Genomic DNA, 25,595 nt, shown 5'->3' on the forward strand with positions numbered 1-25,595 from the left:
CTGCAAAAATCCAGCACCTTCCCAAAGGACTAAAATGCCAAGAGAATGAAGGTAGAGGTTAGAAAATTAGAAACAGAAAGCATGAAATATGTGTGTGTGTGTGTGTGTGTGTGTGTGTGTGTGTGGGTGTGTGTGTGTGTGACAGAGACAGAAAGAAACTAAAAGGTCTCAGTCCACACTAAATCCTTATTTGTTCTTGGTTGTCAGGGGTTTCCAGCTGTTCTTTGATTTATCATTATTCTTCTTCAGATTCATCTGAGTTCAGGGCAAGATATAGATGTTCCAGAGGAGAGAGTGAGGCTGATGACTTTGCACAACCTTCCCTCACTTAAATCAATTCACTTGCAGGTCATGGTATCATCTCCCCGATGTCATGGTCCTCTTCAAGAACAAAGGACAAACCACATTCTTCTTCAGGACTTCTCAGTTTGTCTGCATATGTCTGCCACAGAGGTACTTGTATGTTTCAGAATGGATGTATTCAAGGACTCCAAACTGGAACTGGTCAGCAGTTGAGGTAATGCAGGGATTATTCTCTGCTTTGAAGACCTGCTTCAGATCAGTTAAATCCAAGTTTCCAAACTGGGGGAGTGGGAGAGAAGAGTCAACTGTATCCCCTGGTTGTATAGTTCCTTCAGTTGTGTAAGTTCCCCAGTTTCTTTTGGCAGTGATATTATTATATCGCCAGTGAGCATTGTTCCTAAGGCTGAGTACTTGCCACTTTGCGGATTTCCCAGTATCTGATGATAGGACTTCCAAAGTGTTGTCACTTAGATAAAGTACATACAGGGTGGTAAGATAAAAGAAGTTTCCAGAAGGGGATTTTCATTTAAGTTGTAAGTCAAGTCAAGGACCTCCAGGGCTAGTAAAGACCAAATGCTTGGGACAAAGTATTTAGCTGATCATACCAAGGTTCAGGTGTTTGAGTTTCTGGAGACTGCTGATCTGCACGGGCAGCTCTTCAGTTTGGTTTTTGAAAAAGTTCAGCACTTCCAGAATCTTTTGTTCTGCCATATTTGGAGGCACAGTTTTTAGCTTCTTGTGACTGAGAACCAGTTGTGTAATATGGCATGAAAGAAACAAACTGTGACCTTCTGGCATGTTGGAGATGCCATGGTCATACATGTCCATCTTGGGCTGGTTCTTCTCCTGGCTCTCCTTCTTCAAAGACTTGGACATGGTTGTGTAGGGCAGCAGCATTGGGCTGCCCAAAAGAGTAAACATGCCATCTGTGCTAAGCACTTTAATCATAACAACCTTGGGAAGGAGGTCCTATTGTTATCTCCATTTTACAGCTGAGGAAACTGAGGCAGACAGAGGTTAAATGACTTTTCCAAAGTCACACAGTTGGGAAGTGTCTGAGGCTGGATTTGAACTCAGGTCTTTCTGACTCCAGGCTCAGCACTTTATCTACTGACATTAACCAAAGCACCTTCTGGCATTAAAGGAATAAACAGATAGACAGACAGACAGACAGACAGACAGATAGATAGATAGATAGAAACAGTCAACCCAACAGAACCGGCCTCTAACCTGTGGATGGCCAGAGCCAAACAAAGCAGGCCAGAAACAGGAGTCAGGAATCAAACAGAAGTTTAATTTCAAAGTGAGGTAAATGACTTAGAAGCAAAGACACATGTGCTGGGGCCCCACCCCTAGTGGGGGGTGTGTGCCTGAGTCAGTGTTCGGAGATCTCTATACTTATACCAGTCGCTACCCATTGAACAGTAGCTTTGACGATGAGATTTGATTTAAGTTGGATTCATAGCAGGGCTTGATGACCAGAACATGGGTACTTGTCTGATGTTTGTCTGAGCTCAGAGAACACCTGGTGCTGGTTAAAGCAATACAATATTTATATGATTTTGCTAAAGGGTGAGCACAAAGGATTGCTCTTATGCCAAGCTCAGGGCATAGCTTGTTTGCTGGGCCTTAGCTCTGGAAAACAGGGTGCTCCTAATATCCCGACTCTCAGTCCTTCTCTCTCTACCTCTCTCTCTCCTTCTCCATATATATGTATGTGTGTTTGTGTGTACACACATGTACACATTTGTATATATGTATGCCTGTATGTGTACTACATACATATACATGAATGCATATATATATTATTTTTTTCTATATTAACTTTTCAGGAACAAAGTTGCCCACATGTCAATTCATTTTGCTTGACTATTTGATTATATTTATATGTTAAATGGAAGGGCTTTTCATTGGTGAGAGAAAGAGGGAGGTAAATAAGAGTCATATTCTTGAAAATATAAAAACCAAGGTTATGAAAGACCTAGGTTGTATTCCCATATCTGACTGGGAAGCCATTAGAGTTATCAGAGTAATGACTGTTGCCATCTTCTGAACCCAGCAGGGTAAGATGAAGATGAACAAGCCATTCTTCATAAACAGAATCATTTAAATCTCTGGGGTACTAAACCCCAAAAGTGATTCATTTAGGGAAACTGAAGTGAAGTTGAGGGAGACAGGAGAAAAGCAATACAGAACTAAATGCAAATCTCTTGGCTTCCAGAGCAGTCTCATGGCTTCATGACCCTATGCCATAGAATTCCCTTCAATGGAATGTTGGACCTTGAGGACAGAAACCATTTTGGTTCTTGATTTTGTGTCCTAATGGTGCCTCAAACCTACCAGGAGAGAATTTGGAGGAGAGGAGGACGAGTAGCTTTGTGACCTTGAGCAAGTCACTTAACCCTGTTTGCTTCAGTTCCTCATCTGTAAAATGAGCTGAAGAAGAAAATGGCAAACCACTCAAATATCTTTTTCAAGAAAATTCCAAATGGGGTCACTGAAAGAAATGAACAATAACAAATTATTGTAATGCCAAAATAAGAAAAGAACATCAGTGAAATATTCAAAAAAACCTACAAAAAAAATAGAAGCACTCAAAAGAGAGCAGAGACACAGACAAGCAGGAGTGTGTTAATTTTAATATGCATTAAAAAAAAATACCAAACTATACACAATAGAGAAGAATCCCACTTTCATCTACAGTCTTCTTTTCCTGTTCTTTTTATTTTGAAATTTTCATGTTTGTTAAGTTCATACTAGAAAATTTAAAATAGAAGAAAGTAGTCTATAACTGAGACATCTTCCTCCCAAGCTCCTTGATATCTGGCTTCTGCCCACACTGGAGAGAACCACTGCAACTTCCCTTTGAAAGATCACCTATGACATCACAGTAGGTCCTGTGACTTAGGCATGATTGTCTTCTGAGATCAGAACCAGAACATGTGCTACCCAACATGCTCTCCAACACTCCAGACCAAACTCTGGGGTAACTGCCAAGCTTTCTATACAAATCCAGAGCTCAGAGAAACTAACTGCTTCTGACCCACTGACTTTCTGCCTTTGTAGGTAGTATCCACGTATTTTTCTATCTAAGGCAATGGTTTGCTGTTTCTACTTATCGAACCATGACTCAGTCCCCATTCAACCTATTTCTCCCTTCATTCTTTACCTATGTTTCCATTTAGCAAATTTTAAGCTGTACCTTGGTAGTCTTTAATCAGATTATAAATCTGAATCAAAATCAGTTAACATCAATTAATCCAGTTCGTTTCGGTGAAAGATCTTTAGTTCTTGCATCAATCCCTATGCTACCAGGCAAGGCAGAAACCGGAAAGTTCATTTCTTCCCCTTTGTCCAATTTCCCTCCTTGCCCTGTGGAGAATCAGCAAACACATTTTCTAAGGGTTTTCACTCATAATAAAGTCTCCATGATAGAACAGTATGCAGTCCATTATCATGATATATGAACTTGGAGCACTCTTCTGGTAAGACAGTGGCATGGGAGGCACAGGTAGGAAGGACTGTGTCTGGCTAGCCTCCCTGCTTCTCTCCCATCTCCCCAAGTTTTATCAGGTAAATACATTTAATTCACATCTCTGTCCTTTGTACACAAACTGTGAGGCTATCACTGTCCTGCTAAACCAGCCCTCCCACATCTGTCACCATTTGCTACGTCCTACATTCCAATTGTCCCTGTTCAATCCCCATGCCTTCATCTTCTTTTAGTAAATGAAGTGTGATATGCTGGGAAAGTGCTGGATTGGAAATCAGAAGACCTGAAGAATCACTACGCTTCCCCGGGCTTCAATTTCCTCATCTGTAAAATGAGTAGGCAGGATTTGATAATGCCTAGTACCCTTCAGATTCTAAGTCTATGACCCAGTGCTCATTTCCACAGTGGCCCTTATTTCTGCTTAGACCCAGGAAGGGATGAGTGCCACGCACTGAGGACTGAAATTCAGTGGTTTTCTGAAAATACTTATCTTCCTTGACTTATCTGTAAGTTTCAACATAGCTGAATACTCCCTTTCTTGGCTTCAGAAATGCTATGCCATTTTGGTTTTCTCCCTACTTTTTTACCCAGTGCTTCTCTATCCTTTTTTTAAATCTCTTAATTCCTCAAATATCTGTTGTTGGTCACATGATATAAGAAAGCTTCCTGGGGTCAACAATAGCGTCATTTATCCACGTTATCTCTCCTATTATTTTTGCATATTGCAATTACTAACAGAATCTAAATTTGAGGGTGGGAACTTAAATTTTTTCTTTATCTCCTTTTCCAGGGCCTAGCATTGAAGGCTGTTGATGAATATTTTATTGAGGTACGATTTGTCCTCTTGTGCTTTTCTCAACCTCCCCTCATGTGTTTGTAGTTGTTTTATTGACAACTTCTGTCTTTTTATCACAGTAATTTGTGAACATATATCTCTCCCATACCAGTCAAGCACTCCCCTCTATTTTTAAAAATTTAAAAAGTATTTTTCCCCAATTACATATCAAGAAAAATTTTAGAATTCATTTTTACAAGATTTTGAGTTCCAAATTTTTCTTCCTTCCTCCCTCCCCTCTTCTGAAAATGGTAGGTAGTTTGATATAATTAAACATGTGCTATCATGTAAAACATATGTCCATATTCTTCAGAGATGTGGAAGAAGAAACAGATCAAAAAGAAATAAAACCATGAGAAAGAATAAAGTAAATGAAAAAAATATGCTTTGATCTGTAGTCAGAGTCCATCGGTTCTTTATCTGGATGTGGATAGCATTTTCCTTCATGAGTCCTTTGACCTTGTCTTGGATCATTATATTGCTGAGAAGAGCTGAGTCATTCTTAGGTGATCATCACCCAATGTTGCTGATAACTGTGTATGATGTTTTCCTGGTTCTGCTCATTTCACTTTGCATCAGCTTGTATGAGTCTTTCCAGCATGTGTTTTATTTAACTTTTCATTTGTTTTTGTTTTGTTTTCCCAACTAAGTTTTAAGTTCTTTGAGGGTAGGGATAGTGTCCTGCACATAGCTGGTTAGTCAATAAATATTTGTCAACTGATTGATTATTACAGATAGGTTAAAGAGGACTCTTCTCTCCTTTTATTGTAGTATAGTCTTTCCCTACATTTTTATTTTGAAAGTCACAATACTCTCACACTGGCATTCTGAAAGTAAATCTCCAAAGACTGCTTTTCTTGAAAAACTCATGCCCATCAAAGCACCAGATAAAAATGCTTTGAAACAGTGATCACTGTAACAGAAGTAAAACAGGAAGGCAGAGACTATGTTCAAAGAGTCTAGCTGCTGAAAATCAGTTGGCAGGTCCTCATCATTTCACACCTGGACTATGGTAGTAGTCTTCTGGTTTGTCTCTGCTTCAAGTCTCCTCTAACACCAGTCCATCCTCTTCTCCGTGGTCAATAGATCTTGCTAAAGCTTGGATCTGACCATATTTAATTAACTTCAGTTGCTCCCTATCTCCTCCTAGATCAAATATCAAAGCCCCTGTTTCTTATCTGAAGCCCTTCATAACCTGTCTCCTGGTCTTTTTCCACTCTTCTTATAACTTACCCCTCTCCATATACTCTCTAATCCTATTATACTGGCCTATTTGCTATTTCTTGCACAAGACATTCCATCTCTCTAGTTTGAGCATCTTCTTGGGCTGTTCCCCATGCTTGGAATTCTTTTTTTCTTTATCTCTGCCTCCTAGCTTCTCTGGCTTCCTTCAAGTCCCAGCTAGAATTCCACCATAATTATTTCCAATTTATCCTGTATATAGCTTATTTGTAAACAGATGTTTGCATATTGTCTTCCCTGTTAGATTATGAGTTCCTTGAGAACAGACTTTCAACCCCTTTCTTTGTATCCTCAGAGAGTAGCACATATTAGGCACTTAATAACTGCCTGTTGACTAAGGGAGCATTTACTTTGTTCTAAGCACTGTGTAGGGGTGCTGGGGACACAAAGACATAAGGAACTTACATTCTTTTGGGAAAGATAACTTACATGAATATAAGTAAATACAATATGTTTATAAAATACAAGGAAATTTGGTTGAAGGGATGGCACTAGCAGCTGAAGGCAAAGAGTAAGTCCTCATTTAGGAGGCTACTGGCCACAAGCCCCTGAACACCTTACAGCAGATACCTGCTATGTGCCAGCATTCTCTTTGTATATCATCTTACAGCACACCATCACACCTAACTTCACCAACCACTGCCTTTCATGTCACAGGATTCCACCTCCCTTGCTCTTGACAGAATATTTCTTGCTAATGTTCTACCAAACCAATAAGCTCCCCAGAGCCCCCAATCTCTCCAAAGGCTGCCACTTCAATATTAATACATTGCATGAGAAAGGCTACCTTGAGACATTCATTTATCCACATGCCTAAAAACTCCCACCTAAAATTTCTACAAACTGCAGAAGTTGCTTTTCCATTCATGCACGGCATGTAGCAGCTGGAAACACCTTATGCTAAGAGCTAGAAACCTTTATGGACTTGGCAAAAGGAGTTGGCTACTCAGTGAGCTCAATGCCAAGTCATGAATTGGGCTTGGAAAAAGAGGTGCAAAATGCATTTATTTCATAATGAAGTCATTTCACAATTTTGAAATACTTCTCTGTAAAGAGTTTCTAAAGAGATTTGGAAATTTGCCTTTCTGAAGGCAAGGATTGAGGCTTATCTTTCCTGTCTGGTTGGTGCTGCTGAGGGAGCTGCTGAGAGCCTCTGAGAAGCTTTAGGTTTTCCCTTATCTGGAGTCCACATGATGTTCAGAGCAAAGGACTTTCCTTTTCTTCTGCCTCTGGTGAATCTATTCTTTCCTGCTTTTAGGTGAAGGAATATTAGAGATGGCTATAACTTTGAGAAGTTCCAAAGAGCAGAAGAATGAGCTACCAAAAGTCTGGCAGCTGGTATCCTTGCTGGGATTTGCCAGAAGCCAGACAGTAGGGAGTAAAAGTACCGAGGGTCTGACCAGCACTAGTAAAGCTATAGATTCATCCATCTATAGGCCATGATGCTGCTTTTGGATGTGAATTTGGGGGGACCAATGTTATGCAGAAACTGCTTTCAATTGACCCCACTTCACCTAGAGATCAAGTTGCTATAGGGACGATGGTACCCCAAGTCTTGGGAGGAATGTTGGTACTACAATTCTTGTTATATCTTCTCAGAATATTTCCCTTTGGAAAAGCTTTTTAAAAGTGTTACATTATCAAAAAGACCTTGGTTTTATCCCATATTAGACTGGGAAGCTATTAGATTTCTTTTTTAAAAAGTTTTCAATTTACTTTCATTGTTTTTCAATGAACAAAAAATTCATTTTCTCTCCATCTCCCCACCCTAATTAAAAAGGAAAATTCCTATATTGGTCCAAGTCCAGAAATATATCAGTCAACAAACCAAGTCAATAAGCATTTTTTAAGTGCCTGCTATGTGCCTGGCACCATGCTAAAACACTGGGAATACAGAGAAAAAAATGATCCCTTCTGTCAAGGAATCCACAGTCTAATGGGGGAGACAACATGCAAAGAACTATATGTACTGTGTATGTATATAAATGTGTATATATGTATGTATGCATGTGTGTACATATATATGTATACATAGGTGTATATATGTATATAAATGTGTGTGTATATTCATGTGTGTACATAAATGTATATAGATGTATATGTATATGTGTACACACATACATATACACACACATAAAATAGATAATCTCAGAGGAAAAGTACATGCATTAAAAAGGACATGGAAAGACTTTTTGCAGAATGTGGGATTTGAACTGAGATGAAAAAGGTCAGAGAAGTCAGGAGATGGAATTGTGGAGGGAGAACATTTTAGGCATGGGGGACAGCCAGTGAAAATATACAAGTCAGGAAATGGAGTGTCTTATGAAAAGAACAGCAAGGAGGCCAGTGTCACCAACACACAGAACATGTGTGGGACAGTAAGTTATAAGACTGGAAAGGTAAGAAGGGGCCAGGTTAAAAGGGTTTTAAAGGCCAAGCAGAGGATTTACATACTTCAATGTGTCAGGCACTGATGTTATCTTATTTTACTCCATCCTGATTTCATCACTTCTTTGCCAGGAGGTAGCTAGCAAGACTGTTTAGAGTCCTGAGAGTAAAAACTTCTGACACTTTCTGAGCTTACAAGGGTTATACAAAAATGAACAATCTTCATTCTCTTTTTAAAGAAAATGATTTTAAGTCCTGGGATCACTAACTTCAAAACATGATAAGTATAGGGGTTCACAGAATGATATTAGCTTTTGAAGGTGGGGACTTTTGGTCTTTTGTCTTTGTAACATGATTTATATCTCTTAAGTCCTGAATAAATACTTGTTGAATTGAATTTAATTATTTCGAAGGATAAACGAGGGCTCATTAAATAAAATAAAAACACATCTGGGGGGAGAAGCCAAGATGGTGGAGTAGAAAGACACACATATGCTAGCTCCAAACCTACAGCCCATAAAATATCTGTAAAGAAGAACTCCCAACAAATTCTGGAGCAGCAGAAACCACAGAACAATGGAGTGGAGGAGATTTCTGTTCCAGAGAGCCCTGAAAATCTGACTGGAAAGGTCCATCACCCACTGGACCCAGAGCAGAGCCCAGCCCTGCCTTGGCCACGTGGCACCAAGAGGAGCAGATCTGAGCAGGCTTCGGGGACAGAATCTCCAGCGGCCCTGCAGGTCCCTCCACCCACAGGTGACAAGGGTTGGTGAGAGGGTCTCTTTGTCTGGTCAAGGGGGGAGTGGGGTGTCCCCATAACTCAGTCCCCTTCGGGAGGCAGCAGCGGGGGCAGCAGCAGACAAGGGCTCCCAGAGTAGGAGCTCAGATCCATTGTTGAAGGTCTCAGCATAAACCCCCTGAGGGAACTGAGCCCTGTGTGGTGGCCCTGCCCCCACCTGAGCACCTAAACTTAATCTCACACTGAATAGCAGCCCCGCCCCCGCCCAAAGCCCTGAGGCTGGAAAGCAGCATTTGAATCTCAGACCCCAAGCACTGGCTGGGCAGATCTGGAGGCATGGTTGGTGTGGAAAGAAAACTCAGAAGTCAAGTCACTGGCTAGGAAAATGCCTAGAAAAGGGGAAAAAAAATAAGACTATAGAAGGTTACTCTCTTGGTGAACAGATAATTCCTCCCTTCCTTTCAGATGAAGAAGAACAATGCTTACCATCAGGGAAAGACACAGAAGTCAAGGCTTCTGTATCCCACACATCCAAAATAAATATACCATGGGCTCAGGCCATGGAAGAGCTCAAAAAGAATTTTGAAAATCAAGTAAGAGAGGTGGAGGAAAAACTGGGAAGAGAAATGAAAGAGATGAAAGAAAAGCATGAAAAGCAGGTCAACACCTTGCTAAAGGAGACCAAAAAAATGCTGAAGAAAATAACACCTTGAAAAATAGGCTAACTCAATTGGCAAAAGAAGTTCAAAAAGCCAATGAGGAGAAGAATGCTTTCAAAAGCAGAATTAATCAAATGGAAAAGGAGGTTCAAAAGCTCACTGAAGAAAACAGTTCTTTCAAAATTAGAATGGAACAGATGGAGGCTAATGACTTTATGAGAAACCAAGAAATCACAAAACAAAACCAAAAGAATGAAAAAATGGAAGATAATGTGAAATATCTCATTGGAAAAACAACTGACCTAGAAAATAGATCCAGGAGAGACAATTTAAAAATTATGAGACTACCTGAAAGCCATGATCAAAAAAAGAGCATAGATATCATCTTTCATGAAATTATCAAGGAAAACTGCCCTGAGATTCTAGAACCAGAGGGCAAAATAAGTATTCAAGGAATCCACTGATCACCTCCTGAAAGAGATCCAAAAAGAGAAACTCCTAGGAACATTGTGGCCAAATTCCAGAGTTCCCTGCTCAAGGAGAAAATATTCCAAGCAGCTAGAAAGAAACAATTCAAGTATTGTGGAAATACAATCAGGATAACACAAGATCTAGCAGCTTCTACATTAAGGGATTGAAGGGCATGGAATATGATATTCCAGAAGTCAAAGGAACTAGGACTAAAACCAAGAATCACCTACCCAGCAAAACTGAGGATAATACTTCAGGGGAAAAAATGGTCTTTCAATGAAATAGAGGACTTTCAAGCATTCTTGATGAAAAGACCAGAGCTGAAAAGAAAATTTGACTTTCAAACACAAGAATGAAGAGAAGCATGAAAAGGTAAACAGCAAAGAGAAGTCATAAGGGACTTACTAAAGTTGAACTGTTTACATTCCTACATGGAAAGACAATATTTGCAACTCTTGAAACTTTTCAGTATCTGGGTAGTGGGTGGGATTGCACACACACATACACACACACACACACACACAGAGCACAGAGTGAATTGAATAGGATGGGATCATATCTTAAAAAAATGAAATTAAGTGGTGAGAGAGAAATATATCGGGAGGAGAAAGGGAGAAATGGAATGGGGCAAATTATCTCTCATAAAAGAGACAAGCAAAAGACTTTTTAGTGGAGGGAAAAAGAAGGGAGGTAAGAGAAAAACATGAAGTTTACTCTCATCACATTCCACTAAAGGAAGGAATAAAATGCACACTCATTTTGGTATGAAAACTTATCTTACAATACAAGAAAGTGGGGGAGAAGGGGATAAGCAGGGTAGGGGGGAGGATGGAAGGGAGGGCATGGGGAGGAGGGAGAAATCTGAAGTCAACACTCTTGGGGAGGGACAGGATCAAAAGAGAGAATAGAAGCAATATGGGGCAGGATAGGATGGAGGGAAACATAGTCTTACACAACACAACTATTATGGAAGTCATTTGCAAAACTACACAGATATGGCCTATATTGAATTGCTTGCCTTCCAAAGGGAATGGGTGGGGAGGGAGGGATGAAGAGAAGTTGGAACTCAAAGTTTTAGGAACAACTGTCGAGTACTGTTCTTGCTACTAGGAAATAAGAAATACAGGTAATGGGGTATAGAAAGTTATCTGGCCCTACAGGACAAAAGAGAAGATAGGGACAAGGGAAGGGAGGGATGATAGAAGAGAGGGCAGATTGGTGATAGGGGCAATTAGAATGCTTGGTGTTTTGGGGTGGGGGGAGAGGAGTAATGGGGAGAAAATTTGGAACCCAAAATTTTGTGAAAATGAATGTTAAAAGTTAAATAAATTAATTAAACATAAATAAATAAATAGCTCACAAAAAAACCCACATCTGATTATATTCTCTCTCATGAAGTGTTTGTTGATGCATCTATTCAGGAAGAAAGTGATAGAAAATCCCATTCACAAGAGTGCACTTAAGGTGAGCCTTTCTCTTTTGTTTCAAGACCTTGATGAGAAAAGAGTGGGTGTAGTAACTTGAGCTCACAGTCCCTTATTTCCTCTGTGCTGGCTTCTACCTGTGTGCACAACTGAAATCCTGTTTCCGGAGTTACTCAACTTTTACTGCTTCATTCAACATCTAGGTTCTCACATGACAAGTGCCATTATTTGCAACATCTTTTGTATGCGCTCCCTTCTTTTCTCTGGTATTGCATATGACTTCATCATTTCACGAGCTATTAAGACAGCTTCCTAATTGGTTTCCCTTGCCTCAAGTCTCTCTCCATTCCAGTCCACCTTCCATTTAGCCTCCAGAGTGAGTTTCTTACAGGGCAGACCTGCATGTCACCCTCCTACTCAATAAAACTCCAGTGGCTCCCTATTAGTTTTAGCATCAAATATAAACACCTCACGGGTATTTAAAGCCCTTCACAATGTGGCCTCTTCCTAATTTTTCATTCTTACATTTACTCTCTTTCATATATTCTGTGGTTCAGTTATGCTGATTTACTTGTTGTTTCTTGCACAGGACATTTCATCTCTTTATCCCATACCCCTGTGTCCAGAAAACACTTGGCCCTCACCTTTGCCTCCTGGCTTCCTTCAAGACTCAGCTCAAATCCATCTGCCTTTGAAGTTCCTCTTACGAAACTCACCAACCCACACCCATCTCCTTTGAGACTACCTTCCACATAAACTGAATATTTCTTGTACATGCATTTTTTGGATGTTTCTTCTCTATTGGAATACTAGCTCCTTGAAGACAGGGACTGTGTTTATGACTTTGTATCCACAGGGCTTAGCATGTTGTCTGACATATAGTCTACATGATTAGTATACATTTAAAGGGAATAACATGTTGTACATAATAGATTTTCACGTACAATCATTTTTTTCTCTTCTATGATGTCATGAAATGTTTGCTTTATTTCTTAAGTTCAGAGAAAAATAAGTAAAATTTAAAATGAGAGAGAGATTGAGAGATCAAGAGAGAAGAGAAAGAGGGAGAAGGCAACAGAGGAAGGAGGCTCCTTCTTTACTCCAGCCCAGAGGGTTCTGTCCCCAGTGGTAAGTGTGGACTCAACTAGCTGGAATTGTATCAGAGGCCCATGGCTTCCTTGCCTTTCCTTTTGCATTTCCATTCCTCTAACATCAGTGCTGTGAACACCAAAAGGTCCTGCAAGGACGAGGGCAGTGTCAATCAGAATAACTTTCCTTGCAACCACAGCTACAGTAGGATTTGAATTTGTGACAAGGAAAACTTGAAACATGAAGGGGGTCCAGGAAAGAAGATCTCTCTTGGAGTTTAATCAGACTGTGCTCAATTGAGAAGAAATATGACCTGACTAATTAGCAGACTTGCAGAAATTCTTCCTAGCCCAGCATGGTTTAAACATTAACCTTCTAATTCATTTGTATCAGTAGTGATGTTAATGGGTTCTGTGCTAATCATTCCCTTTTCTTATTGCTTAGTATTCCATTCTCTGTGAGGGATTAAACTCCATATCCAATGCATTTCTACCCCAAACTCTGTGTGTGTGTGTGTGTGTGTGTGTGTGTGTGTGTGTGTGTGTGTGTGTATTCTAACCTCCTTTGACTAGTTCATACAAAAATGAATTTTCAGTGATGACTGCTCTTTTAACTACTTCCTCATTTGTATAGCCTTCTACTTGTACCCATATATGAGAGAAAAAGTTTCTCTCATTCCTCCCCTTTTCTTTTCTAGGGTATTCTTTAACCTTTCTCTTTTTTTCTTCTTTTATGATCATTTAAACTTAACAGAATCACTCCTAAGCCCTCTGTCTTATTTGATTTCCATTATAATCCCTGATGACAATAAGGTTCTTAGGGGACACTTGTATCATGACCTTTAATAGAATGCAAACACTTCATTCTTATAAAGTTTTCTCTGATTGTTCACTTGCATTTACATTTTATGTCTTGTGTTTCATTAAAGATCCATTTTTTTCACCTAGGATTACACCCAGTTTTGCTAGGCAACATTCTTGATTATAAGCCTATACTTTTGCCTTGTAGAATATCATATTCATGTTCTCCTCTCCTTTGTGATGGTTGCTACCAGATCTTGTGTGATTCTGAGTGTGTTTCCTTAGCCCCTGAGTTCTTTTTGAATACTTGAGGTGTTTTTCTTTAAGCTGCTAGCACTGAATTTTGATTATTAGATTACTGAGAGTTTTCATTTAGGGGTTTCTTTCAGGAGGCAGCTTCATGACTCTTTATATTTTCACTTCACTCTCTTGTTCTATTATGTCTGGGCAATTTTCCTTCATGATTTTTTGAAATATAGTATTTGTACTTCTTTTTGGATTGTGACTTTTAGGTAGTTCAATAATTCTTATATTGTCTCTCCTTAACCTGTTTTTGAGGTCAACTCTTTTTATAGGATTCTTCTATTTTTGCAATATTTTGACTTTGTCAAAAGATTTTATTTTACTATTTTTTGATGTCTCATAATCATTATCTCATGCTTGGGACATTTTACTTATAAAGGAGTCTGTTACTTACTTAGGTAAGGGTTTTTTGTTTTTGTTTGTTTTTTTACCTCTTATGCTAAGTTATTAATTCTTTTTCTAAGTCCTATAAAGTTCGCATTTCTTTTCTAGTTCTTTAGTGATCTGGTTTCATGTATAATAATGTTTATAAAACTTTAACAAAATACTCTTGCTTATTTCTTCTAAGAATTCCAATTGATCATGTGACCAAGATTGTTTGAAGTGAGTAGGAAATTAAAAATGGAGGCAGAGGGAATGAGGTCTGTGCTGTTCATGTGTCTGGGCAATATTTGTTGTTCACCTATAGCAGAAGCAGTTTTTAGGAAACTTGTAGCTGAGCAAAATATTTCAGAAGTGAAGGACAGACAGTGTAGCAACATCTTCATATGAAATAGGAAACCCCCGAGATTATCAAGGGCAGACTTGCATGGAGAAACATGGCATTACCATGAATCATATTGCCAGGCAGATTACCAAACAAGATTTCCTGACCTTTGATTATATACTATGTATGGATGAAAGCAATTTGAGAGATTTGAATAGAAAAGTTAATCAAGTTAAAAACTGCGAAGCTAAAATTGAACTTCTTGGAAGCTACGATCCACAGAAACAACTTATTATTGAAGATCCGTATTGTGGAAATGATTCTGACTTTGAGACTGTATAAGAGCAACGTGTGAGGTGTTGTAAAACATTTTTGGAAAAATCTCATTAAGGCTCATACTCATTGCTAAAGGACAACAGTGATTGACATCACCTTAAAAATGATGTATACATATATCAGTTGATGTGTTATTAAAGAGTAATAATGTACTGCATTTTGAGACCATCATTGTTTCTTCAATTTACTTAATGTTCACATATGTTCTAATTTTAAAAGGTAATGAAAATCAGTCAATAATTTTGAAGCAAGAATATTTGATTAAATCAGTTGTAATTGTGAAACTAGCTAGAACTTCCAGTCTATGCCTCAGATTTTAAAAATGAATTATATAGTGGAACAAACTAAAATTTACATGTGAAAACTAAGATACTTCAATAATACAATCATTTATTAAAAATGTTTGATAGAGCTTTACTTTGCTACAGCCTCATTTATGTCTAATTGGGATCTTTAACAGGTAAAGAAAACATTTACCTTTATGTCCTAGAAGATAATAGAAAATAATTAAGATCATTGTGAGTAGTTAAAGAAAAATTTAATTTAGTATTTTAGCAGTAAATTGATGGCAATAATTTAATGAGGAAGAAATATTCTTTCTGTTCATCTTTTAATATTTTGGTTATTTATTAAAATAAACATATCCCCTGCCATGGGAGTTTATAATGTGAATTTTATACAGTTACTCTTTACAGTGAGGGAATAAGGGGAAGTTACGTAATTATTCTTTAGGACTTGATTAATCTCTTGATCTTTATACAGGGTCCCAAAAATGTTAATATAATTTTAAGTCATTAAAGTTTTTGGGATACCCTTGTATACAAGGACTTTGTTTTAAAGAAAAGTCAGTGTATTTTTCCTTTGACTTCCATTGTCTCCCTCAAACTTTAGGTTTATAACAAATGCACAACAATATTTTACTATTTTATATCATGTAGACTTTTTATTTTATCAATTTGAGATGTTATTTTGCTTTCAACATCACCTGAAACTTCAACTATACACAAGTATGGGTAATGAAATAAAGTGAACATTTGAGATCAAAAGGATCAATAATTACAATATAACACAATATGATTAAAATATAGTACCTAGAGAAATTTGGAGTGTGTTAATAGATTTTCATTCATAAGTGTTTAACAGATTTGTAGGATATGTATAATATCACATTGAAGGGATTGTGCTCTTTAATTCATATGGACACTTCACAAAATTTAATTGTTTTAAAAATAAACAGAAATTTGCAAAAAAAAAATTGTTTGAAATATTGTGGCATTCTGGATTTGTGTCTTGGGCATCTATGGCTTCATAATAGTTCTTTATCTTTTCTTTCTTTTTATTTTATCTTTATCATTTCTTCTAGCCTTACTTCCTGGTAACTTTGTTTAGTACAAGGCTCTGTGCACCTCTTCAGGGACTGCTGTGGTATTGTATGATCCTGGCCTGTCTTATTTAAAATCCTACCACTGGTTTGTACTGACTGCTATGTTCTTCAAGGATCATGGGGCAGCTTGACCAAGCTGCTGCACACTTTCAGTGAGCCTTATGGAGTCAAATCAAGAGCACAGTCTTCTCACTGCCTCCCCAGGCTTTTCAGGCTCTTGATCCTGGTTTCTACGTAGGTAACACATACTGAAGACCTGCTCCTGGGTGGTTACCATAAGAGATAGTACTTAACCTCAGTCCCTGTCACCTAGCCAAAAGGCCCAGTACGTTCACAGCAACTGTACTGTTAGCCTTGCCCTGTTCTGGGCCTGGGGTTACATCCTAGATCTTTCCCCTTTGGTAGAACTAGATATTCAACACCCCAGCTTGTACCACAGTGCAGGCCCAGTCCTGTTCAGAGCCCTGGGTAATAAATCTCTGTTTCCATGCTCTTAACCTGGATCTGGAACTGAGTCCAAGACTCCCACCCTGTTCCATCTGTTCTAGTTACTTGTCTGTAGGTAATTTATTTTTTAAATCTTGGGGGAGAAAGATGTCTCATTGAAACTTCTTCTCAGATTTACATATTATTATCTAGTTTGATTTGCTTAGATCTTTGTTAGAGACCACATAGAGATAGCTGGTCTGTATTGCTTCTTCTTACTCTACCATCTTGGCTGGCATCAATTTAATTAGCTTTTAGCAAAAGCACTTACTTAAGATGGCATAGAATAGTTGTTATAAAACACTCATCTCATAAACTGGGAGCACCTTCATCCACATATGTACACAATGCTCATGAGAAGAAGAAGGTCAAATGGTATAGTGTGGCATTGAGGTCCACATGTAGGATACACATGTGATAAAAGAAACCCTCAATTTCTTGGAGTTTAGGACCCAGAGGCTGTTTCATCATAGAGTCCTAGCATGAGGATACTTTTCTTTCCACAGACCTACTTTTCATTGTCCAGATCACAACCCTTAATGCTGCTTCCTTGCTCAAATGACCAACTCTCTGTATTCATGTCTATCCAGAGTGTGTCTCTACTTCCCACTGGATATAGTGTCTCCCACTGGTACTCATGACTTGGCTAATGAGAGGGAGGAGGAAAGTAGAGGAACAGGGATCTCTTTTTACCACTGTCTTCAGCTCTCAAACGTAAACAAAAACTCCTCAATTTCACTGACCTTTTCAGGATTTAGTTATTTAAAACTCCCAGAGGTATGGCCAATTTATTTTCTTAACTAATAGCATTATTTCCTTTATTAATTCAGCCAGAGATTCTTGCACCTCATAAAGAGAACAGGACTTTGATATATCTTGTATAGACATTAGAGCTTTATCACAGACTCAGTAGACTATGGAGAAGCAGAAATAGTGTTCTCTAAACCTCCACACGTAAATTTCTTATGAAATTCCCATGTGATAACTGCTGGGAAAAGTAGAAAGCAGTCTGGCAGAAATCAGACTTAGACAAATTTCTTATACCATATTCCATAATAAATTCAAAACAGACATATAACCTGAATATTAAAGATCACACCTATGGCTTTCACAGCCGTGGGTAGCAGATGAATTCTTAGCCACATCATGGATAGCGGCAATTTCAGAAGATTAAATGGGTAATTTTGGTTGCATTCAATTGAAAAAACTCTTGAACAAATAAAATTAGTGCAGCTAATCTAGGAAGGGAAATGATTACATGGGAAAAAAATCTTAGTGTCATATGTCATGGATAAAGGTTTAGTATCTAACATATGTAGATAGTTAAGAACTAAAATAAGAGCAAAAGCCATTCCTCAATAGATAAGTGGTCAAAGGATTTGAACAGAGAACAATTATAAACTATTAATAGCCATGTGAAAGAATGCTTCAAATCAATAATAATAAGGAAAATGTATATTAAAATATCCCTGAAACTTCGCCTCCCAACCACCAAATTGGCAAAGATGACAAAAGATGGGAATAATCAATGTTGGAGTGGTTATGGGAAGATAAGCACACTATTGCATTGTTGGTAGAGCTATAAATCAGTATTCTGAGAAGCAATTTGGAATTATACAAATAAAATGGCTAAAATATCCATAACCTTCAACCCAAAGTTTCCACTACTAGACATATACCATGAGGTATATAAATAATAAGAAGAATGTCCCTGTATACACCAAAATATTTATAGCAGCACTTTTTATGGTTAAAAAAAGACTGGAAACATAGTTGATGTCCTTTGACAGGGGATTGATTAAGTTGTGGCATATGAATGTAATGGAATGTTATTGTGCTGGAAGAAACAATTATTATCATGAATACAGAGAAGTATGAAAAGACATGATCTGATGCAGAGGGAAGTAAACAGAGCTAAGAAAATAATATACATAGTGAGTACAACAATGTAAATGGGGAAAAAAAACCCCAAATACAAAATATCAAAAGTGAATGTTGCAAAATTACAAAGAATAAGCACGCCTCAAAGGAGAAATACAAGAAAACATCTCACCTTATAGACAGGGGAAGACCATGGGTGTGCAACACTGTATTAGTCAGATTATTTTTTGGATGTTTTGTTCAGTCTTGCTGACTTTTTTCTCATTCTTTTTCTTTTAAAAATATTCTTTTATGATAAAGAGATGGCTCTCTGAGAGGAGATAGAAAGGATACAGTGGGAAATTGAAGAGATTTTTAGATGAAATAAAAATGTATCTTTATAAAAGGAGATAAGCTTCTTGATAGAGATGTGTTTGTATCCTTGTTACTTAAATAATTAGCGTTTAAAAATAAATATCATTTGTGACTACATCAACTGAGGTATGTGTGTATGTGGCGGGTCGGGGCGGGGGGAGAGGATTGGGACCATAACGCTCCTACCTTACACATTGTATATTATCCCCCTATAAATATATTTTTCCTATCCTATGTGAGATAATAGCTCAAATTATTTCCAATCTTCATTTTTGTTCTGTCTTCTGAGTCAAAACAGCTACTAAGTATTTGAGAAGGGCTTGTTTCTTTTCCTCTTCTCTTTCTTCCTTTAATAAATTATCTTAATTATTCCACTGTTAATAGTGTTTCCATGAGAAATTGATTAAGTTTAAGTATGGAGCTATAACTAGGGTGGAGTGACCAGAGCCAGCCAAATCCTGTTGTTCCTGTCTAATGGTGGATGAGTCGGGGGGTTGTTCAAGGATTTGACTCATAGTCTTGGCCAGGAAATCAAGTTATAATGTTTAGGGAAGAGATTATAGTTGGTAAAAGCTGAAGAGATAGTAGACTAGAGTATATTCCAACTCTGAGCTATATTCAATATATATTCAATTCAATTCAATAAGAATTCTGTCAGTTCAGGGAAGGGGCACAGGCAAGAAATAATAAAGAAGCAAGCCAGGCATGTAGCTTAACTAGTCAACTGCAGAATAAAGGTTGAAATACAGAAATTTTTCAGAGATAGGAATGGTTTGCAGATCTGGCAAAAATGAAGAAATACTCTGAACCCACACAGTTATCTGCAAACAGCTGGCTTTTCAAGTCTGTCCTGCCTACTAAAAACTAATCTCTATAAATGAGTATCAGCTGCCACTGACACCATCCCCCATCTAGTGTGTCCTCCTTTGGAACCAGTGACAGGACCTGTGTGGTCTCTATTGGTGGAAGACACAGTAGTTCCAGTGCTAAAGGGGTTTCCATTTGTATTCTTTGGATCCTTATGAGGGACTACAGAGGTCTGCATTGTCACCTGAAGTCAAACAGCTCCCTTATCACAAATTCACCTTCTATTAGACTAGTTGAGGAGGGACTAAAGAAGTTTGAGATCAATGTGGAACTTTTGGAACAATGGTTTTTCACAGAAGTTTCAGCCAGAACAGTCTAGGACCAACAACTTGGTGGTTAAGCAAGGGTACTGAGGCTGCATAGAAGATTCCTTTTGTTTTTGCTTGTTTGAATAACGCTCCTTTTATTTTTGTTTTATAAATTATTTTTTCAAATCAACAAGAACTGATTTTTTCACTCCCACTCCTTCTATTACTGAAAACAAAGAAAAGAAAAAGAAACCCTTGTAAGAAACATATGCATAGTGAAACAAAACAAATTCCCTCACTGGTTGTGTCCAAAAAATATGTCTCATTCTGCACCCTAAGTCCATATCCTCTGTCAGGAAGCAGATAGCATGTTTCCTCATCAGGCTGGTCATCCCATTGATCAGAATTCTTATGGCTTTTGAAGTTGTTTATTTTTACTGTTGTTAACTGTATGAAGGGCTGTTAGGTAATATTGTTATACAACAACATTCACCTTACTTCCCCTGACATAATTTCATACAAGTCGGAAGATTCCTTTTGGATAGCCACACCCAGTTTCCAATTTGCATGGGCTCATTTGCATCTGTTGGTGATCTCCACCCCGCCTGCCTGTGAGTTGTCTTAGCAATATGCAGAATGTTTTGGAAGTCGGCCTGTGTGTCACTAGTTCTTCCAGGGAGAGGTTGGCTGTCGGCACAGATGAATGGGGTTTGAATGCAGGACAAAAGCCAAGGATGAAAACTATAGTGGGTAAAGAATGGTGGGTTCTTTATAGAGGTGTTTACACCTCTCAGTTCTTAGAATACAACTTGTCATGGAAAAATAAGTGGCACAGTTTTCTTAGAGGTGGAAAATGTAGCTGGAAATATGCTGTTAGACTATCTTACCATCCAACTGGGGTGGTATTCAATGGATTATTGTCCACTGAGAGTAATTTGGGGGTAAGTATATATAGATCTTTGAATGCGGAGTCTGTAAGACATGTCAAAAATTTTTTAAATTAAATTTTATTTTATTTTTAAAAATCAGCCTTCTTTCTCTCCCATTTCTTTCACTCTGCGCCACACTGAAAAAGTGAGAAAAACAAAACCCCTATTGCAACGATGTATTGTCAAGCAAAACAAAGTTTTTCATTGATCATATTTAAAAAGTCTTAATCTGCTTTCAGTCCATCATTTGTCTGTCAGGAGGTGGGCAGAATATTTTATTATGAGTCCTCAAGGATTATAGTTGGTCATTGTGTGGAACAGAGTTCCCAAGATTTATATGCTATATATAGGTATATATGTGTGTGTTTATACACACACACACACACACACACACACACACACACACACCCACGAGCGTATGTTTCTATACACATGTATATATAGGCTTTGTTTTTCAAGATCCACCTTCTCATCACCGCCCCCTTCCCATTTAGAACACAAGAAAAATCAAACTCATTACAAATGTGTTGTCAATCATACCAAATTTTATATTAGCCATTTCTTTGAAAATATTTGTTTTATTTTTCATTGAATCCTTCACTTTTCTCTCCGGAGGCAGGGTAGTATATTTCCTTATTAGTCCTCTGGAATTCTGGTTGGATATTATGTTGATCAGAGTTGAGCATAATAGTATTCTATCACATTTACAGACCATAACTTGTTCATTGATTCCCCAATGTGTGGGTATCCTCTCAGATCCCCATTCTTTGCCACCTCAAAAAGACCTACAGCCATCTTTGTATATCCTAAAATTTTGTTTTGCTTAGTATTAATTCCTCCCTTAATCTACTCTACCTCTAATTGTCCCTCCCCACTTCTCTTTCCCTCCTATTTCCCTGTTGAATGAAATTATATTTCTATATTCTCTGTGTACATATATGTATTCTTTCTTCTTTAGATATTTCAAATGAAAGTTCAAACCCTTCGGCATCTCTTCTTGTTGGTATAGCTATCTAGTTGTGTACCTTCATTACGTGAGATAATTTCCCTAATCTTCCTTTCTCTTCCCCCACAATATATTCCTCTTCCTCTCCCTTTCCACTGCTTTTTTAAGATCACTAAGATATGAGAATCACTCCCAAGACTTGTCTCTTTGTCCTGCCTCTATGAACTCTGATGGGAATTGGGATCAGAGGGGACGCATGTATCATCTTTTCATATTTGAGTGCAAACAGTTTATCCTTACTTTTAGTCCTTTCTCATTATTCATTAATGTTTACCTTTTTAGGTTTCTTTTCACTCCTGTGTTTGTACATTTCTGCAGCTCTGGTCTTTTCATCAGAAATGCCTGGAAATCTTCTATTTCATTAAAGGTCCATTTTTCCCCTCACTTTCCTCCACCCCTACCCCCACACCCCAGTAACATTATACTCAGTTTTTCTGGTTAAGTTATTCCTGACTATAAACCCATATCCTTTTTCTTCCGGAAAATCAGATTCCAAGTTTTCTGTTCCTTTATAATGGTGGCTGCTAAATAGTGTGTGATCCTGACAGTGGCTCCTCAGTACTTCAATTCTTTCTTTCTGATTGCTTGCAGTATTTTTTCTTTGACCTGGAAGCTTTCAATTTTGATTATGGTGTTTCTAGGAATTTTCATTTTGGAATTTCTATCAGGAGGTGACCAGTGGATCCTTTCTATTTCCACTTGGACCTCTGGTTCTAAGAGATATAATTTCCTTTCAAAATTTCTTGAAATATGTTTAACCTCTTTTTGTTGTGGTTGTTATGTCATTCAGAGAGTCAAATGATTCTTAAACATTTTTTCTTCTCAGTTTTCCAATTCAGTTGTTTTTTGCTCTGAGATTCCTTATATTTTCTCCTTTCCCCGTTGTCTCTCAATATTTTAACTTGGCTTCAATATTTGTTTTTGCCTCCTGGAGTTTTTTGCCTTTCTTTGTATCCCCAGAAATTCACACAGTGCTTAGCACACAGTAATCCCTGAATAAATGCTTGTTGGCTGATCAATTTGGAAAGTGTATGAAGGATAGACTAGAGAGGGGAGAGAATGAAAGCAGAGGGACTCACTGGGTAGGGGGAGGGTTATTTCAGTAGTCAGTGAAAAGTAATAAGGGTAGACAGGAAAATAGACAGAAGAGACATTGTAGCTCTGGAATTGACAAGACTTGGAAACTATTTGGATACAAGAGTTGAGGGAGAAGGAAGAATTAAATCTAATTCCAAGGTTCCTGAGTTACAAGAGAAATAAGAAAATTTTCAGGGGTGAGGGGATGAGTTTAAGGCAAAATACAGTGTTTTGTTTTGGATATCTTGGGATCATTCAACAGGGGGCTCTCTTTGTTAAGAACCCAGGGGTTATTATCTGGGGTCACAGTGTTGCTGAGGAGCGTGCCCCTACCTGAGGAAAGGAAGACACTGTTCCCTCCATCGTTTGAAAAGGGGACTGAAACAAGGTAGAAATGAAGCTTGGAAGCATTGAAAATGTCAGCAATCAATCTGGCCTGGCCACTGCTACAAACTAATGGGTAGGGTGGAATTTCAAGGATGCTAAGTCATTACCTGGGGCAGAGAATTGGCTTATTATGTCAGGGGTGGCGAATAAATGTAATAAGAATGAGGTAGGATTAGAAGACAAGAGCTTGACAAGTCCAAGCCTTAGTGTTTCAGCAGGAGATCTGTAGATACCAGTACAGGGAGTGAACACATATGAATAGTGTTATGAAAGGAGAAGCCCAGGGAGTCTGTCAAATGAAGGTTCAAGAAATTCAGGAGTTCAATGCTACTAGAATGGGTTCTGTGGAGATGGTAGCAATGGAAATGTTCTTTGGATGCTCCAAGAATGTGAGGAGCTGTGTGTTCACTTCTATTCCATCTACATGAAGCTGATTTGCAAATGAGCAGAATTTAGTGTGAACATTCTCTTTCTTTTCCAACTCCTTTTCTTCCTCTTCCACATGCCCTGCTGCTTATTCTTTCATCCTGCCAGTAGTCCATGATCATTGCTGAGCCATGCTGTTTGTACTCAGGACTGAAGAGGTTCCGAACCTCATAGCCAAAGCATTCTCTCGAATTATTCAGTCCTTAATGCAGTTAGCACAGAATTCTCCACACATTTATTTCCTTCATTGTAGAAACTGCATGCTAAAAGGCTACCTGATATTTGAAGATTTGGGTCCAAATCCCATCTTGGATGTGTGAACTTGGGAAAGTCACTTAGCCCTGTTTGCCTCGGTTTCCTCATCTGTAAAATGCACTGGAGAAGGAAATGGCAAATCACATCAGTATCTTTGCCAAGAAAAGCCCCAATGGGGTCACCAAGAGTCAGACACAACTGAAAAACAAATTAAACTCAACCAGTGTTAGTCAGTCAACAAGCATTCATTATGGTCTTTGTAAATACCAGGCACTGTTCCCAGCTCTGGTAATATAGAGAAAGTTATCTGATAAAGATAAACATATTTGCATGACTATACATTATATAACCTTTTATATTATTATTATATAATATATATAATGTTATATAATATATGACATTATATAACATTATATATATTGAATTGCTTACCTTCTCAACAAAGGGGTGTGGGGAGGGAGGAACGGAGAGAACAATTTGGAACTCAAAGTTTTAAGAACGAATGTTAAAAATTATTTTTGCATCTAATTGGGGAAAAATAAAATACTTTTTAAAAAAGATAAAAATAGTTCCTGCCCTAAAGAAAATCATATTCTAAAGGGAAAAATAACAAACAATGATATATGTACACGCTTTATTCAGAATAAATGGGAGGTAGCCTTGGATAATCAATCTCTTAATCTCTGTGGGCCTGTAAATTGTAAAATGAAGAGATTAAACCAGATGGCCTCTGAGGTCCCCTCTAGGCCTAAATCTGTAATTCTTTGATCCTAATCATGAAAGTATGTTTAAAGTTAAGAATGTGAATATTTTTCAGACCGTTTCAAAATCTTCTTTCATGATGTTAATAAACTTCATTATGGATGACAAATGAATTGTTGTATACCGAAGTTCAGTTGGTAAGAGGTAGAAATGAAACTAGAGTCACAACAGAACTCTTATTCTGTCCCAGTGTACCAGGGATGATCTGAACCCAACCCAGAACTCATAGAGCCTGAAAATAGGAGTGATCTGAGGGTAGATATATCAGGGAAGTGGAAGCCAGAGTGGCTGCCAATATTTGGGGCTTAAATTCAGCAAGGTATAAGCCCTGGTCTGTCTGAGCTGCTGCAAAGGAAAGAGTGAAAGCTGATTTGGCAGTGGAGGGACATTAAAAATAGATGAACAATTGGCTAACCTTATAAAAAAATAGAAGAAAACCAAATTATAAAAAAAGGAAAAAGGAATATTCACCACAGATAAAGAGAAAATAAAAGAAATTATTAGAAAATATTTCACCCAATCATTTGCCATTTTGATGGATATGGATGGACATTTACAAAAAATATAAAATACCCAGGTCATAGATGCCTCCAACTGAACTTATTATCCTTCTCCTCAAATTTCACTCATGCCCCATTCAATCCCTTCCTTTTTACTGTCAAAGGCACTGCTATCTTCCCAGTCCTCCAGATTTGAAACCTAAGTGTCAAAGTTCTTGGAAGTTCAAGTTCTTAGTATTCTTCAC

The 25,595-nt window shown here is 38.0% G+C and overlaps 2 pseudogenes; one reads left to right on the top strand and one right to left on the bottom strand.

Moving 5' to 3' along the window:
• Positions 1 to 357: 357 nt before the first annotated feature.
• On the bottom strand, positions 358 to 1,179 carry LOC140522964 (ras suppressor protein 1 pseudogene; annotated as a pseudogene).
• Positions 1,180 to 14,340: 13,161 nt separating this feature from the next.
• Positions 14,341 to 15,228, top strand: LOC140523882 (low molecular weight phosphotyrosine protein phosphatase pseudogene; annotated as a pseudogene).
• The last annotated feature ends 10,367 nt before the right edge of the window (positions 15,229 to 25,595 follow it).

This window comes from Notamacropus eugenii, chromosome 2 (genome assembly GCF_028372415.1).
Source record: "Notamacropus eugenii isolate mMacEug1 chromosome 2, mMacEug1.pri_v2, whole genome shotgun sequence".
Taxonomy (NCBI): Eukaryota; Metazoa; Chordata; class Mammalia; order Diprotodontia; family Macropodidae; genus Notamacropus; species Notamacropus eugenii.